The 17,092-nt window shown below is 40.8% G+C and overlaps 1 protein-coding gene across 1 annotated transcript in view; it reads left to right on the forward strand.

Annotated features, from left to right (window-relative positions):
- Positions 1 to 608: 608 nt before the first annotated feature.
- The window catches only part of znf710b (zinc finger protein 710b), a 29,094-nt gene continuing 12,610 nt past the window's right edge, over positions 609 to 17,092 (forward strand). The window contains exon 1 of the mRNA XM_085451364.1: positions 609 to 756. The gene's annotated coding sequence lies outside the window, so the exon portion shown is untranslated. The remainder of the gene's footprint in view (positions 757 to 17,092) is intronic.

Consider the following 17,092-nt stretch of genomic DNA (forward strand, 5'->3'; position numbering starts at 1 on the left):
ATCGCCCCTTGGTGGCTATAATAATATTGCTGGTTTAAGGCACCAGCGTTGACTTACCTTTAGACCTAGGAGTTTATTATAGGTGTGGAAGGTCTGAGCTCATTTTATATACAGTCTATGTTCACTGCATACTTACTTCTGTTCCATATATACACATTTTCAACAGTAAATATTTGCATGCGGTAACAGTTCTGTTTAAAAAATCTTTACATCTAGAGGGTTAGGGTTATCTTTAAAGTGCCCGTGCATCATGGGCGATGCACTCCTGTGTTTGGGATGCAGACATAGTGCCACCTGGTGGACTTTGTTAAGCTCATACAATTGTGTCCAGCACAGTTTAAAAAATGTAAATAAATATGAAAAATAAAACTACCCAGTAAAACAGGTTAGTCCTAATAAGGGTTAGCCAAAAATATGTATTCTGAAATTCTGAAGTTAACATCTCACGTCTTTTGTAGCCTCTGTATATTATTGTAAAGGGTGTAAAAAAACAGCGCAGAAGTATTAATTCATGAAAGGTGCAAAAACATATGATGCTCACTGCGTGGTGATTAACTGTACCTATTAAAGTAGCTGAGCCAGAGTCCGCTGTGGCGTTGAGGAGGAGCTCAGTTGTTTATTCATTCACGTCAGCCCCTCTTCCCTTCCCTTCCCTCCTTCCTGCTACACACAACGGGGACCCACCGTTGTAACTGTTTTTCCCATATTAAAATTAACCACAGCCACGTCGCCACCATAAACCGATTTTGGAATCAGGTGAGTTGCGCTTTTATCTTCCTTTGGAGATTACAATTGGAACAGAAATGTATATGTGGCGCTGGCGCGTTGACTTGTCCGGCCCGGCGAGGCGGAGGAGGAGTATTTCAACCGTAACTTATTAAATTCCTCCTGACCAGGCTCGAAAATGTATGCGCGTTATGTGCGGCGATTTCACCGTCTGTGCGCTTTAGGCGACTGTCTTTCGGTGCGGCTTTTCACGCCGTGCCGAAAACAACCGCGCGATGTAGGTCAACAACTACAGCCAAAATGTCGTCTTTTCTTTTTTTACTTCCACATTCTCTCATGCCACAAACAGATGGCGTCGAGAGAGGGGGATGGAGAGAATGGGGAAAGAGGCGCATAAAGGAGTAGGGGCGACACCAGGCCACATTAGCCATCACTAATCTAGACCATGCACATGCAACATAACCCACCCCGTTCATGCCAAAGACGTCTTACAGGCCTGTCTTCAACAAAGTTTTTGCCGTTAAGTTGTCGGGTCTTTCTTTTTAAAGATGCGGTGGAAGTTCTTTTTTGGACCTGGGGATGATGGTTTATTTTCAGTAGGCTGAAGTGTCGGCAGTGCCAGCGTTAAGATAAGGCTGGCCACTTTCAGCTCTGGTGTATGTAACGCATAGTCGAGGCCACATTTTGGTCACAACCCTGCGCAAAGGGGGATATTTCGACACCGCAAAGCACCGGGAAGATGCACTGCAGTAACCTGTAGCCAAAGCGGCTTGCTGCTGCTATGGGAAAGACAAGCTACCACCAGTTGGCTGACTCCTCCAAGGGCTGTCAGAGATCAATGATAGGCCACACAGGTATCCTCCACTGCACTAATGAGGTCAGTGCATCTAACACTGGCTTGTCAAGGGATGTGAAGGTACTGTAGGGCTGTCCCATTTGTGGCACTCTGTGCCATTAAATGTAATGAAATGCAAAGCCAAAGCCAGTAATCGTACTGCTGACCCCTTGCATACCTGCCATGCAGTGTCTAATCATGTAATGAGGACGGTGCACTGCATGCAGCAAGGCAGCTGCATACTGTGCATACCAGTTGGCAGCTCAGGGCCTATAGATGTTCTCTGAGTCACTGCACTTCAGTGGCTGGCAGTAATTAAAAACATATCCTCCCATTGCGGTCTAAGGGTCATCTAATTGATGGTCATTTAGAGGGAAATATTTAAATGACTCAGCAGCGTTCACTAAGGTATCACTGCTGTGCAGATCCTAATTCATGCTGCAGAACTTGCCATTAGCCTCTTTCAAAGTGATGAATGAGTGTCCTGAAATCATGCTTTGACTTAAATGACTCAATCATCCCAGTGCCCACGGGAGAACAGGGCGTCAACCGCCGCCGTTCACCTCAGGCTTCTGTACTGTTACTGTAGCCATTTCGGCTGAGCATCTTCAGTCAGTTTTGTCTTTCTGTTGTTTCTGCACGAGCGTTAGGTGATGTAGGTTCAATGTTTTCAGGTCGAGGAGTCCACTTCCATTGTTGTCTTTCAAAGAGTTTATCTGTTGGCTCCTGTTGTACTTTTTCCTGAACTGTCAAGCCACTATAGTGGATGGCCAGTCATGGCCACATCGATTTCAGTGCTCTGCCTCCCTGAATGCAGTTTTGAGGCTCTTTGACTTCCCCAGTTTGATCATAACAACTCCCATCTTTTTGTGCAGTAAGGCTTTTCAGCCAAATAATTTTTCTTGCAAAGTTATTATCTATTATCTCTGAGCTGGCAGCACACAATTGTTTTGTTTGTTTTTCCTATTTTAATCCCATATCTTAAACTTATAATATGCATACCCCCAAAATGTCAACATCAACAAAAATCACAAGCAAGCAATCAACTTTTACCCGTAGAACTTAGGTCAAGTTTTAGTGTACTGATTTCACCAGTCACAAAATTGTAGCTCGTATTGTTTTCTGTGTGTGTGTGTGTGTGTGTGTGTGTGTGTGTGTGTGTGTGTGTGTGTGTGTGTGTGCGTGCGTGCGTGTTTGGCCAGGTGTGTGTGTGTGTGTTTGGCCAGGTGTTTCTTTGTCCATCTGGATGTAAGTGGTCAGATTTTGTCAAAATGATGTCAGTATGCACGATGGAGTCAAAATTTTAGAGGTGTGGTCAAACTAATTAGTACTGAGTGCTCATATCATAATGCAGTAATTAGAACACATTGACGAGCATTGTTACTGGTGTGATCCCATTCCATTGGGTTACGCAGTGATGAATTTCCCCAAGTTTGGATCGATAATGTGTTACTGCACTGCACTGCCGCTGCTGGTTTTCACAATCTGTATGTTACTCAGGGGATCATAAGCCGTTCGTTTATGGATCATCATCAGCAGGGTGATGGTTGAATCTAGTCCGGCCGGGCCAAACAGCAGTCTTATTCCCCATAATCCAGAAAAAAGACAAATCCAGTCATCTTATCAGAAAATTAGATGCTTCTCTGGCAAATTAAGATAAATGAAAAATAGGCTTTTTCTATTTTCTCCTTCCGCTCTTTATCACGCTTTGGGAATACAGCTGTGGTAAAAGGTTTAGAATAGCTGATGATGGTGTCAGCACATTGCAGCGCTTCGCTGTGCTGCAGGCAGGGTTAAAAAAAAAATGTTTCTCAAAGCACAAAGGCCTAATGTGTGGGGCCTGTTGGTAACAGCTGAACGACCTCCAATGTGCATTGCCTGCTTGTTTGTATGTCCTGCATGAGTGCAGTGTTTAGGCCTGTTTCACCACTACAATGCCCAGATCTTCTGGAAGAAAGCTTTTTATTTTGTAATTGTTAAAAATAAAACCAGATTTAGGGTAACTGCATTACCAAAGCAAGCTGACAATTCATCTTTTAGGGCATAACTCATAACACAATTCATAACTTTGCATTACCAGACTGGTTGAAGTTTTGGCACGCTTGTGTTTAAATATTACACTTTAATGCAAGACGGTTGTGGTACCTAATCTGTCTGTTTTTCTCATGATTGTGAACGGACCAAAAACCAGTGCTGTCAACTGTTATTTTCACCAGAAACTTTGCTACACAACAGACAGAGAAAGGGGTCTGGATTTAACCCTCGACTCGTCTGTGCCAGAATAATTTTTTCCTCGTGCAAGTGGCATGGCTCGAGGGATCGCAGCATCAGTTTGTTAATTCAGCCTGAAATTTCTCTTGAATAATTGCATGGAATGCCGTGATTTATTTATTTATTTATTTATTTTTTAACACATCCAGAATAGGGCTGTGCGATATGACCAAAATCTCATATCCCGATATAAGAATTCTATCGTCCCGATAACGGCATAAATCACAAAAACGTAACATTTTCTGTAAATTCTGTGAATCTCGGGCAGCTCGACTTGCGGGAAGTGTTTCCAGCTGCGCGTCATGTACCTGGAGTCGAGTGTTTTAACCAATGCATGAAACTATACATTTTTAGACATAAGTTGTAACGGCCGCCGTTTTCTTTGTGAGTATTTATTACACGGCGTGCTGCGGGGAAAACACCTGTTATGACGTTTGAGTCTAAGGTTTATTTTTTAGCACCTGGCGGCTCTTTTTTTTAATTCTCATCCGTAAATAATCTGCTCTTTCAGTTTATTTTGAAAAGTCTCAACAGGATCTTGAGCTTTATTGTGAAAGGTTTATGTGGAACATAAACAAGCGGACACGCAATGCTGTTACCCTCCTTGTTGCTAACCACAACGCATAAAAACAGGCGCTTGTCCTTCAGTAGTGTGGTTATATTAAATATAAGAGAAAGAGATAACTTTAAGAAATTAATATAACCACTACAGTGACCATCAAAACGGTGAAAAAATATTGCCCTAAACAGTTTATTTTGTACGGAGCCCCCAAGGGACATGGGAGAAAAAAAAATTACGGAGGAAAAAAAAAAAATTAGGGAGAAAAAAAAAATTAAGACGGACTTTTGCGAGAGCTCGCAAAAGTATTGCGAGCGCTCGCAATAAGTATTGCGAGATCTCGCAAAACTCCAACAATGGCGGCAGCTACTTAGTTGTAATATTACTCTTTCTGGGTCACAAAATACACTTTTAAGATATTTTGAGGCGTGAATGTAGTTGTGTAAACGTCAGATACCTGCTCGGTTTACAAGACATCACATATTTGCAAAAGAGCTCCGACGTTTTTGGAGATCTGACACCCACTAGCTCGAAGCTAACGGGCGGTCGAGACCTACTACAGCCGGGAGGAACACCGCTTTCCCGGCACATCGTGCCTCGACCTCCCGGTCGGCTTCGAGCTGGCGGCCACTAGCTCGAAGCTAACGGGAAGTCGAGACCTACTACAGCCGGGAGGAACACCGCTTTCCCGGCACATCGTGCCTCGAGCTGGCGGCCTCCGAAGAATGCGGCTAAAACTTTTGCGAGATCTCGCAAAAGTATTGCGAGCGCTCGCAATACTTTTGCGAGATCTCGCAAAAGTCCGTCTTAATTTTTTTTTTTCTCCCTAATTTTTTTTTTTTTCCCTCCCTAATTTTTTTTTTTCCTCCCATGTCCCCTGGGGGGCTCCGTAATTTTGCGACACCACGAAACAAACCATAGCGTAAAATGAAACGATAGACGTTTTTATATCGTCATCCGATATATATCGTTATATCAAACAGCCCTAATCCAGAATCTTTTAAAGTTTAATCCTACTGCATATGGTAATCAAAAAACTTTTCCTGTTGGTTGTTCCCTAGATTCATCTTGAGAAATACTGGATGCATTGCTAAGATAATATGGTACAAATATTTCTGTTTCCCTCAGGATGGATGTTACTGTGGTAATCCACTAACTTCTCATATACGACTATACTCAGGTCAAATTTTTAATGCCCTTCACTGCCTTAGTTTATAAACAGATTCCTGCAAAATGCTACTGTGCTAAAAATAAATGGAGAAGTTGAGTGTTTTCTACTAGTATGCCTGTTTAACATCACTGTGCCGATGTGCAGAGCCAGTAGCCCGGTTGAGGCTCTTGGTCTTATTAGAGGAACAGTAACTGTCTTAAGCTGATAAATGTGTTAAAACTTGGAAAAACAACAAAAGATACGGGCAATTTTAATGCAGAATATTTTTATCAAGATAATGCCTGTTTTATGGAGTGCCCTCTGAAGGAGTTTTTAATAGAAAGCTCCAGTATGTAATGCTTATTAGGTGCGAGTCATGCCTGTCAGTTTTGGTCTCGCTGCTGGTCTGGCTAAATGCTGTTCTTGCCAGCCTTTGCTGTGAAGTTGCTAAGAGTTGTCTGGTGAGTCTGTTTGGGCCTGCCAGTATACCCCCAATCATGCCAAATTCCCTGCATGAAAAAGATTAGCAGTGCTGAAGTTATTTTGCTGTACTAGGATAACATGCTATTATACAATCCGTTAATTATTTTATGGTTGAATTCGTTTTGCACTAGTAAGTCTTTCCTCCTCTTTTTTTTTTTCTCTCCGCTTTCATTCTGATTGCATCCTGATTATTAGCCAGACATGAGCAGACCCATAATCATCCAGGCTGATGCTGCGCACAATCTGCAACTATATTCAGTGTTAGTGTTTACCATTCGGGTCTCTGCAAGCTTCTATTCGGTTTGCTAACCACCGCTCTTCAGCAATGCAGAGTGGTGGCCTAGTTCATGCCCTTTCAATGTAATTTTAGCTGTGTGTGAGTGTGCATGCATTGTGAACGCCGTCTATGTTTCCTGCTCCCTCATGCGCTTTTCTCTCTTTGTTCACTCCGTCTGTACGTCTTTAGTGATAGAACTGTAGTCATGACACACTAGCACAGCACTCTGGTCAGTGATGCTGTACTTTTACCTTTGGTGATGTATGTTTAGCTTCGCTGCACCTCTGGATGATGGTGTTGGCCTCAAGGGAGCTGGAGACAATACAGCCATTTTACAGTGTGGGTGTGATTGACACTTTGTGTTGCTCAGCCATTAGTGCAGATAAGTGGTTCAAACTGAGGAAATGTAGCTGGAGAACTGGATCCGAGAAGACAAGTTAAATGTCTTGTGGATTATGAAGAATGTTAGGCCTGCTGGGTTTAGTTTTTGTGGAGAAGACAAATTATTCACAAGTGCAAATCGAGCATAAATGTTACCATATTTTTTTTTTCTCTACCTACTTGTTTATGGTGTTTATGGTAATTAATCAATTTTCTTAAAAGGAATTACAAATGAGTGCGTGACTCACACAAAAAGTGTGCAAGATGCTGTGGTTTATAAAGATAATTAATAATTCACCAATTTCCTGTCATTATTGATACTGTGTAAAGAGGTGAGTACTTGATAATGCAACAGTTCAACATAGAACTGCAGACATAAGCCATGATATTGCCTGGTCACAAAACAGTTGGAGTCAAATGTGTTCTCAATATTGGAAATGCTGTTTGGTTTAGGTGAGAGTGCACCAGAGAAAAACCTGCTGTTTCATATGGATACAACTGGATATCACAGTGGAATGTAATGGGGACCTGGCAGGTTAATGTCTGATTTGCCTGCATCTGTTACTTATGTTCTCACATGCAACTACTGTACACATGCACACACACAGACACATGCCTGGGGTTGAATAGAGTGTGTTTGTGTGAGTGAAGAGTCTCTAGACGGCTGCAGCTAAGTTTCTTTTCCTTGTTTTGATGTCCTCATCTGTTTCTTCAGGCAAAAGTCTCTGAAGCAAGGCCACAGCAGGAATCACATTTTCACATCTGATGCTAAAACGGCAGCAGAGCTGACTTTTTGGACTAAATCCTTAAAAAGTGCTAGAGGATATAGCATCTTTTCCAGAAGTATTTAGTGCCGAGTGGCAAAACTGTTGGAGCTCATTTATGAGATTCCTGTATTATCCACGAGTGACAGTGGCGGGGCCTTGTATCGGGTAGGATGAATGTTAGCAGTCTGAAAATTGTTTGGATTCAGCAAAGCATAAAGTTTGAGACAAGAGGAAAGATGAAAAATGGCCTTTTATTTTTACAGACTCTAGGTGTCTCACTCGGTGTTTTTTGTGCTTTCTTGCTGCTGGTATTGGTAAACGTCCTGAACTCTGTGACATATTAATTCAAAAAATGTTTAACCAAAGCTCTTCCATTAAAGATATAATGTTTCACTCCTCATGACAAATTGGCAGAAAATTTGGACTGTGCTTCACTTTTCCCATCACTGCTTCCCCTAAAATATTTCTACACTCCCGACATCGCTCTTCCTTCAAATACCTGTTCATTTTTTGAAGTAATTTTGATTTGATTTTTCCTATGGGAGTAAAGGATAGGATAATTATAAGCCACAAGGCTTCAGCCTATTCCTTTTTTGGTTACTGTTTGATTGAGTACTTTTATGTAAAATGATAATCTGTTGTTGCTGACTGAAATAAATATTTCACAATATTAAAAAAAAATGTTAGGGTGAAGCCTGAAAGTACACGAGGAAAGTGTTGGTGCATCCCTGCTAAAGACTAAACTCATCTGCCGCTCCCCGGGGTAATGAACAGTTTGAAAGCTTCATGTCTGATGGATTAGTTTCATGTATGTCCGGATGTATGTGGTGATATGTGCAGTGTTGTGCAAATCTCAGATGTTTGGGTTTTGATCAGTCATGTGCTGTCGTCAGGGAAGCGATTATCAGGGCCCAAAATTAATTCTGCAGCATGGCAGTAAGCCAGACGTACCCCCACAGCGAAAAAGATCCATCTTCAGGAACAAGAAGAACAAGTAGCTCTGCAGCAGATGCAACATCACAGTGTCAGTCTGGGATTGCATGAAGAGTGAAGACGGTGCGACCAGAGAACTGAGGCAACAATCTGCTTCCCAGGCACCTTAATAACTTCCACTCAAATGCACCAACTGTAGTAGAAAAACTGCTGCTGGCAAAGAGTGGTTGATTTGGGGGTTTTCAGTTTGTTGGACATTGTATGGGTAATAAATGCAATTTATTCATAGCATGATTTTTTTGTGACTAAACATTTGCACAACGCTGTATATCTTCACACTTACAAACATATTTCTGTCCCCTCGGTTGCCAGGTATCTCAAGACAGTGACTGGGACAGACAATGACTCTAACAGATGAATGTAATAATAATAATAATAATAATAATGACGATGATGATAAATTATTAAAAAAAATCGGATTACAGTTCCAAAATGTGCTGTTTAAGTCTCCGTTTTGGCAAGACCTTCTGAAGTGTCCTTGAGCAAATCGCTCAATCTCAGTCTCTTTTGTGGGGGCGCTGTTGTATCGGTAGCAGAAATTCACCTGGTGAGGAACAAGAGAAGAGAATTGACTTGAGGTTATCCATAGATTTTTACTTTCTTTATATTCCATTTTGTACTTTCACTCATGTCTGAGTGGGACGGCTGGATCCTGATCGCCATGCTGCTGTGTGTTAAAGGAAATCTGTAGCAGAGATGTTGGACAAAGATGACAAGGAAGTGATGAAAAAGGGGGGGAATGGCAGAGAGAGGGGTGTATCCATAGAAACATGAAGAACGCGTGATTTAGAGGGAGGGGAGGAGAAAGGAGGGATGTAGTTTGAAAGTGTTACAGCTACAAAACACTGGAACAAAATGGTAGGCCTGCAGCAGCATTTATCTAGCAGCTGAACTGATTGTGTTTTCCCTCACACTTAAGCTGGAAGTGCTGAATTATTTCACTGTTGTTAATTAAATTTGTAGGACAAAGGTGAAGTATAAAATGTAACAATAATGCTGATCTTTGCATGCGGGTTTATGTACCGGTTTTTCTGTCCATATGTAATATATAAACAGACAAGCAAACACGGCCACGTTTTTCTCCCTATATCACGTTTTTCTTTATTCCAGGGAACTTTTGGGTTAAAGGATCTTTGCTTGGGGTCGGTACAGTTTGACCTCTCGCAAATGGTGCAGGACGTCAGCGCTCACTACTTCTATCCTGCCGTTTTAAAATGGATTTGTCAGGTTCTGTGCGGTGCTGTCGTTTAATGTGCTGCATGTGTGCGCCTGTCAGACTGCTGATTAAACGTGAGGTTGAGGTTGATGCCGATATTTGTTTGTGTGGGTTAATACTAACGTTAACCTGTGAGGTCAAATGTTCGATGCTGCTGTCACTGTGTTTCAAACATGTCTAAAATGTCCTTTTAGGAGCTGCAGGCTTCTTAAATATGTCACAAAAGATGACACATTGCATCTCACGACTCATTTGAAATTGATGCTGGGAGATGAACACCAGCACGAAGTGAGAAATTGATGACCTCAAATGACGTAAACATACAGCTTAAACCACCTCTGCTAACCAGCAATAGTATGATTTCTTCATTATGTCAGCGTAGGATTTTTAGATATAATAATAATAATAATAATAATAATAATAATAATAATAAAACTCCTTTCATTAAAACAAACAAAAAAAAAAAAGTGTGGCTTCTGTATGAAGTACATTGCAACGGATTTACTTGTATAAGATCAGTGAGCAAGGACCAGCAACATAGTGTGTTGTCTTTGCAGGGTGCCAAGAACTGCAGTTCTGTGAGATGCCATGGGCGTCTAAAAGATGCACACAATGTGTCCTCTAGTTTGATGCCCATGGTGATATTGGAAAGCAACAGTTCAAGTTCAAGTGATGGTGCTGGAGCTTAGGAGTTTTTTCATTTTGCTCTTTGTTTCTTTACATTGGCTCTCACTGGTTGGTTAGGTTTAAACACCAAAGCTAAGTGGTTACGTTTGGGAAAAGATTCTGGTCTGTGTTCTGTTTGCATATCAAATGAATAATGTTTATCTGGTGCTTTTAGATGTTTTGGCAAGTGTCCCTTTTTAAGTGTTCCTATTTGAATTTGAGAATGAGACCCATGTTACTATTGTGAAAAATCAAGATTTTGGAACCTTTTTATTTTTGAACTAATACTGATACCAGTGACACTTTTATATAACTAAAATTTTAAATAACTCAGTACTTCTCCTTGAAGTTTATTTTTTATTTTTTATTATTTACGTGATTTTCCACACCAGACCAGCTGCCTCGGTCGCTGTCTAATCGTGTCTGCCATGTTGATTTTATAGTGTTTACGTGCTACGATTTATTTATTTATTTAATTTTTTTTTAATGGTTATGTCAGACTATTATTAAATCCAAACAGATAATTCAGATTCCTCTTGTTCTAAAAGTTCTACTTTATTTTTCTACACTTCCCTGTGCAGACAAAAACACACAAACAACAAAAAGATGGTCAAACAGATATTCATACTCCGTGTACCTTACTGCCTTAATATCACTTCAGTTTATAATGTTAGCACATAGCAATTATTATTCCTGGATAAACACTTGTGCTGAAGAATGTAATGCAAAAGGTAGAGGTTCATAATTCTCTCAGGTTAGACGTGATGCACAGCCTTGGTTTTAATGTGATCTACACTTTTGGTGATTTTATTTTTAATTTTTTTTATTCAACAAAACAAACATTTGCAGCATTTAAAAAAAAATAAAAAAAAATTTTCTTTGCATTATTTCTTAAGTCAGGCAGTTTCATGGTATATCACACTATTATTAATGTTATTTTGGCAAAAGTGAACTTTTTTTTTTTTTGGTAGGTTTACACTATTATTTTTCTTTTAGGACAATACAGAAAATGTAACATTTTAATGTCATAAAAAAGAAATGAAACCTTAAAAAAAACACGCTTGTTTGAGTTGGCAGTTTCTAAGACCATGAACCTCAGTGGTTTGCATGCATTATATAGCTATAATTGCTAGACAGAATATGGGAACGGCTAAGGAAGACCTCACTCTGCACAGCTTGTGTGTCTGACCATTATCTACTAAATATTGTCACACATCGCTACTACCTTCCTTGTCTCTTATCCATTCTTTCTGTGGGTTAGTTGCCCCCTCCCTCCTTAACTTTGAATCTTTCCCTCTCCCTTAATTGTTGGTAAAAATAGCATGTGACTTTTGAATTCTGCCATCTGTTGGACTGAACATCAGTTTTAGATTCACTTGTGTACCATTTTCCTTCAAATATGAAAATGATTTTGAGTTTTCCACCTGTTGAATAAACGTAAGTTGGCTGCTTGTATGAATCTTCTGTCATGGCCCCCGTCTTAAGTTTAGTTCAGCTCTGCTTTTCCTTCATCCAAAAAACCCAAAACTGCATTACTGAAAACCAGTAAAATGTGTGGCTTTACATTTTAGGTGGGGGGAAGCTATAGAACAGAGCCAGCTGTAGCACTTCTCACAGCATTGAGCAATCCATCCATGTCAATTATGCTCTCGTTCTGATACCCCCACCCCCATTCCAAATAAATTAACACTCCTGGCAGCAACTTTCACAGCTACATCAGGCACAAAATAAGGCATGCTTCTTATTAAATATGGTGCATTTAGCAGTAAATTGCCTGCCACAAATATTTGAAAATCATGTATTATTTATTTAAATACTCTCCTCCCCAAACTTTGCATTCTCATAACTGTGACAGTCGTTTCAGTGCATTTGGGCATCACTACACCTATGCATACAATCAAAGCAATAAGCAGTCCACTCATGGTGACAAAAATTTGGCTATAGATCCAGTCCTTATGACGCTACATGCTGTCATGGGGTACAAGGTAGGCTACACCACAGACAGGTCGCCAGTCTGTCACGGGGCTTAGGGTTGGATATGACACTCCCATCCATCCATAAAGCCACTTTCTGTTTCCTCGTGTGTTGACTAAACGCTTGTTAGTGTGTCTACAGGAGAGCTGTGAAGTGTAGCTTTGTAACAAACTCAATTTTTGGACACAGATTATTCTGTTATCAGGAAAATTGTAGTTATTAGCCTATGTTGTCTGTTCCTCACCTGGTTACCCGTCGATATGGGTGAGCTTTGATCACAGGTAAATGAGGTCACGTGTCTTTTTTTTTTTTTTTTTTTTTAACCATAAAAAACATCTTGTCTTGGTCATAAGTTATTTTGGTTGATCTCTGCTCTTTTCTTCATCTGTTCTTTAATGTTATTGAAAGCAGCAGCAGAGCCCCTCTCAGCTGTTAGCACACCCTCATGCTACATGTCTAGCCAGTCACTTGAGATGTAATTGTTGTTGTGTTGTATTTTGTTTTGTATCATATGATTAGAATTATGTGCAATTCATACAGGTTCCTTTCAGTACCCTTCACAGTGCTCCATTTAATCCACTCACTGATATAACAGTATCTGAGAAATGTATATCATGGATTTGAGTACATTTCGTATACCGCTCCGCAGTACTGCGTAAAGACTTTTTTAGTAAGGGCTGTGAACACATCATGGCATACCTGGATGCAGCTGTTTTTACCCCACAGTGATTAACACAGGTGATAACTGCTGTCGGACTATTGTGCTACTGTGTGTGTTTGTGTGGCCTTGTGAACACCAACATGCCATTCTTTTTCTTCTTTTGCTGCAGCCATGTTTGTGAAACCACAAAACAGAGTGAGATGGGTTTTGTGCTCGTTCTCCCTCACTCGCTCCCTGTTTTTTTTTTTCTACCTCTTTTCTGTTTTTCTCTTTCCAGCTCTCTTCCCCTCCCCCTATTTCTGTTCCTCTTTCCTCCTCTCTCTCTCTTTCATTCTCCCTCCCTCCTTGTCTCTCTCTCTCGCTCTCTCTTTTCTTCTCTCGCTCTGGGTTTCCATCATACTTTACCCCTCCCTCTCCTTTTTGCCTCTCTTTCTTTCTCTCTTCCTCTCTCACGTTGCACACTGCCCCTCCCTCTCTCACTCTTTCTCGCTCTCACGTTGCTCCCTGCCCCATCTCTCTCTCGCTCCCCCCCCCCCATCTTTTCTCCGTCTCGCTCTTCTGTCTCTCCCTCTCTTTCTCTTGCCTCTCTTCCTCTCCCTCTACATCCTCCCCTCCCCCACTGGTGCCTCTCATTTTCTCTCTCTCCCCTCTCTCACTCCACCATTTCACTCACTCACTCACTCACTCCCCCTCCCATCCCTGTTCTCTTTATCTCCTCCCCTCCCTCCCCCTTCAATCCCTCTTTCATTCCATGCAATCATCTGTTCTTTCTCTCTCCCTCTGCTTCCTCTATTACGCCCCCATTTTGTCCTCTGCCATTTCCCTCTCTCCCTCTCTCTTTTTCCTCCATGTTCTTTCTCTTTTGTTGTTTACCACACTTCCATGACATTTATGATACAAACTTTATAAAAAAACCATTTTTTTTCTATCACAGAAAAACGAACCCATTAGGCAGGGGAACAATTATATTTCTAGAATAAAACCTACACCTTGAACACAATACTCTCCTTCCCAGTCACACACATTTTGCACATTATCTTCTTATTTCACTCGTCCATCTGTGGTGCCATTTACCGTACTCCTCTTCGCGTAGTTCCTGTAATGACCTGGCCCGAATCTACCATTTTTACCCCAAACACTGTAGTGGTTGCTTCTCTTCGGTAGCATTCAACAAGTGGCTTACTTGCTAGACTCCAAAACAACCCCAACTGCCAGTCATCGTCCTCAATGGAACATAAAGTACATTAACCAGGTGCTTTCCTCACCTATCAGGTTTAGGGTGGCCTCATGAGATGATGTGCTCCTTCAGCACAGCTGGGAGCTGCAGCCATTGATGGTTTGCTGTGGTTTTATGGGACAACTGATCTGTTTTTGTTTATATAGGAGGAGGATATATTTGAGCACGTAGAAGCTATTTTAGTCTGCACCAGTTCTTTTTTTTGTACATGAACGACATGTAGTGTTTGTCAAAGTTTAGAGGAGGAGTATTATTCTGACCTGGCTAAATCATCAGAATAAAACCTGTTAGAAAGCACATTAAAGACAAATGTTCAAACAATAATCCTGTTTACATAACCTCTCAGACAGTACACGTAGTAGTGGTAACAATAATTTTATTTTGGCACTTTTCAATACACTCAAGGTCATCTTACAGCATGAAATTAACAACAAAAGTAATATTAGGAGAAATTTAAAATCCTGAATGTAAAACATATTAAAAAACAAGCAAACATGATTATAGTTGATATGCTGATCTGAACAGGTAAGTGTTCTGTGATTGAAACTGTCAGAGTCCAGCTGATAGAGGTGAAGCGATGCTGTGTTCCAAAGACGAGGCGAACCTCAGCTTCTGGCACCCGTGGTGTTAAGTCTGATACATGGAACAGTCGGTAGAGTAGCTGAGCTGAGTATATGAAGGAGTGTGAGGATGAAGAAGGTCTGAGAGACACTGGGGTTGTCAAATCATTAAGCACTTTGAAAGTGAGGAAGAATCTGTACTGGATGCATTGGCGAATGGGGAGCCAATGAAGCTGGGTGAGATTATGTGTAATGTGATCGGTGGACTTGGTGCAGTTGATGATTCTTGCTGCAGAGTTATGTACCATTTGGAACCAATTAAGCAATTCTTTGGGGAGCCCAGAGAGAATGGCATAGAGGGAATAATCCAAACGAAAGGTGACCAGGGCGTGAACCAGAACTTGTGTGCTGAGTTGAGAAAGAAACAAGTGTAGTTTCGAAATGTTACATAGGTGGAAGAAGGCTGAACCTGAGACATTATTGGAGAGGGAAAAGGCTGAACCTGAGAGGAAGAGTATTTCAAGATGATTCCAAGACTTTTGACACTTTTTGCAAAAGTGTGGACTTAAGAACCACCTATAGAAACAACAAAAAATAGACTTTTGATTTAGGAACATTTCACGTTTACTGATGTCTAGTTTGAGCTGATTGATTATTTTCCCAGTGGTGATGGCCTGTAGGTCATGGCGAGGATAGAAGGGGGAAGAGAGGTGTTGGGTTTTGCAGAAATACAAAGCTGTTTGTCGTCAGCATAAAAATTAAACTGTTTTGTGAGATGGGGGGGGAAATATTTTCAAGATAAAGAAGATAAATTCATTATTTGCACAGAAAGATACCTGAGGGATACCATGTGTGACAGAGGCTGATGAAAAGCCTTATTTGTTTTTGTAAGTCTTGCCTTGAAAAAATCATTTATGTCAGAAAGTCTCCTTGATTCCAATATTGACCAGTTGTTGGCCAATATTGGAATGCGGAATGTAAAAAGTGGCACTGAGGTCAAAGAGGAGGAGGGTATTAAGAAAGCAGGTTTCTAGTGTGAGGAGATCAGTGGTGATTTTAACAAGCTGCTCCAAATATGTCTAGAATGGAATTGAAATGGCTTGGGTGGGTCTGAAGATGTGATGCCTCTATGCTTTCCAAAACTCAGGAAATGGATGAAAGGCTGGAAATGGCCCTATAGTTATTAAGGTTGTTGGAGTCAGATGATGAGCATGTTAATTTAAGTTTTAAAATCTGCTATGACTTTACAGCTCGTGGCTCAAATCGGTCAACAACTGCTTCACTGGGTGAATGGGTTAAATGCAGAGGAACTATTTCCCTATGGGGGCTAACACATACACATTATTATTATTATATCAGTTTCCTTCTTACTGGATCTTTGGTTCTCTCTCTCTGTTTTTGTTTTGTTGTTTTTTTTAATTAATGAGATTGTCAAAAAATTAATGAAAATCACAATTCGTTTTTACGGTAGGAAAGGTATTGGTTTAAATACACATTGCTTTAGTAAGAACACAGCTGTAGCTAGTGTAGCTACCAGTATTAACTGATTTGACAGCACTGTTATAAGTACATTTGCCAAAGTATCATATCATCGCAGGTAAGATGCATTAAAATTCTTAAAATGCAAACTTGTGGATCCACAGATTTGCAGCAGCAATGTGGAGTTGAGATCACTGCTAGCAAATATAGCCATGGCTCTTCAGTGGCTCTCTGACAGGCTCTGTAGGTCAAAGGCAGGGAGATCTGTCCAGTCCATGTTTGGCTCTGTCCCACCTTGTGTCTTTTATGTGAATATAGCCAGATCCACATCAAGTCTGGATGCATTTGAGACAGACACCTGGCAGGATACATGGGAGAAGCCACGTTTGGTCAGATTTCACTTCCTGCTGCCGTTTGATTTTATCTTTAGGAAACTGCGACTGTTGCTGAACAGGAAAAAAAGTGTTCATTCGTTCTTGAGAATACAGCTTGCACATAAGGTTGGAAGATGCAGACTCTGCAACTCTTTCCCAAGTGTTTTGGCATTTCCAAATCTACATACCTTTGTGTTGTATATGTACTGCATCCTTTTTCATTTGTAAGTTTATTTGGCTTCACGGTTTGGTTTCTTATTATTTCAGGTCACAATTTCTCCTTAAGCATGTCTCCCTGCCTCTGACCATCTTGCTTTTAAATGCTTGAACTGTGAACAGGGCCCAAGAGAGTAGGAGTTCTAGCTGAAGCAGAAGTCACACCCCTCTGCATTTTGTAAAACTGCATTCAGAAATCATCCATTTAGTTTGTTCTTCATAGACAAATATGTATCACTAATACTTTTCTTTGCATATGTAAAGCCA

The sequence above is a fragment of the Copadichromis virginalis genome, linkage group LG1 (genome assembly GCF_057382275.1).
Source record: "Copadichromis virginalis isolate Kocher_CV1m ecotype Utaka linkage group LG1, C_Virginalis_male_GT1.1, whole genome shotgun sequence".
NCBI classification, from domain to species: domain Eukaryota; kingdom Metazoa; phylum Chordata; class Actinopteri; order Cichliformes; family Cichlidae; genus Copadichromis; species Copadichromis virginalis.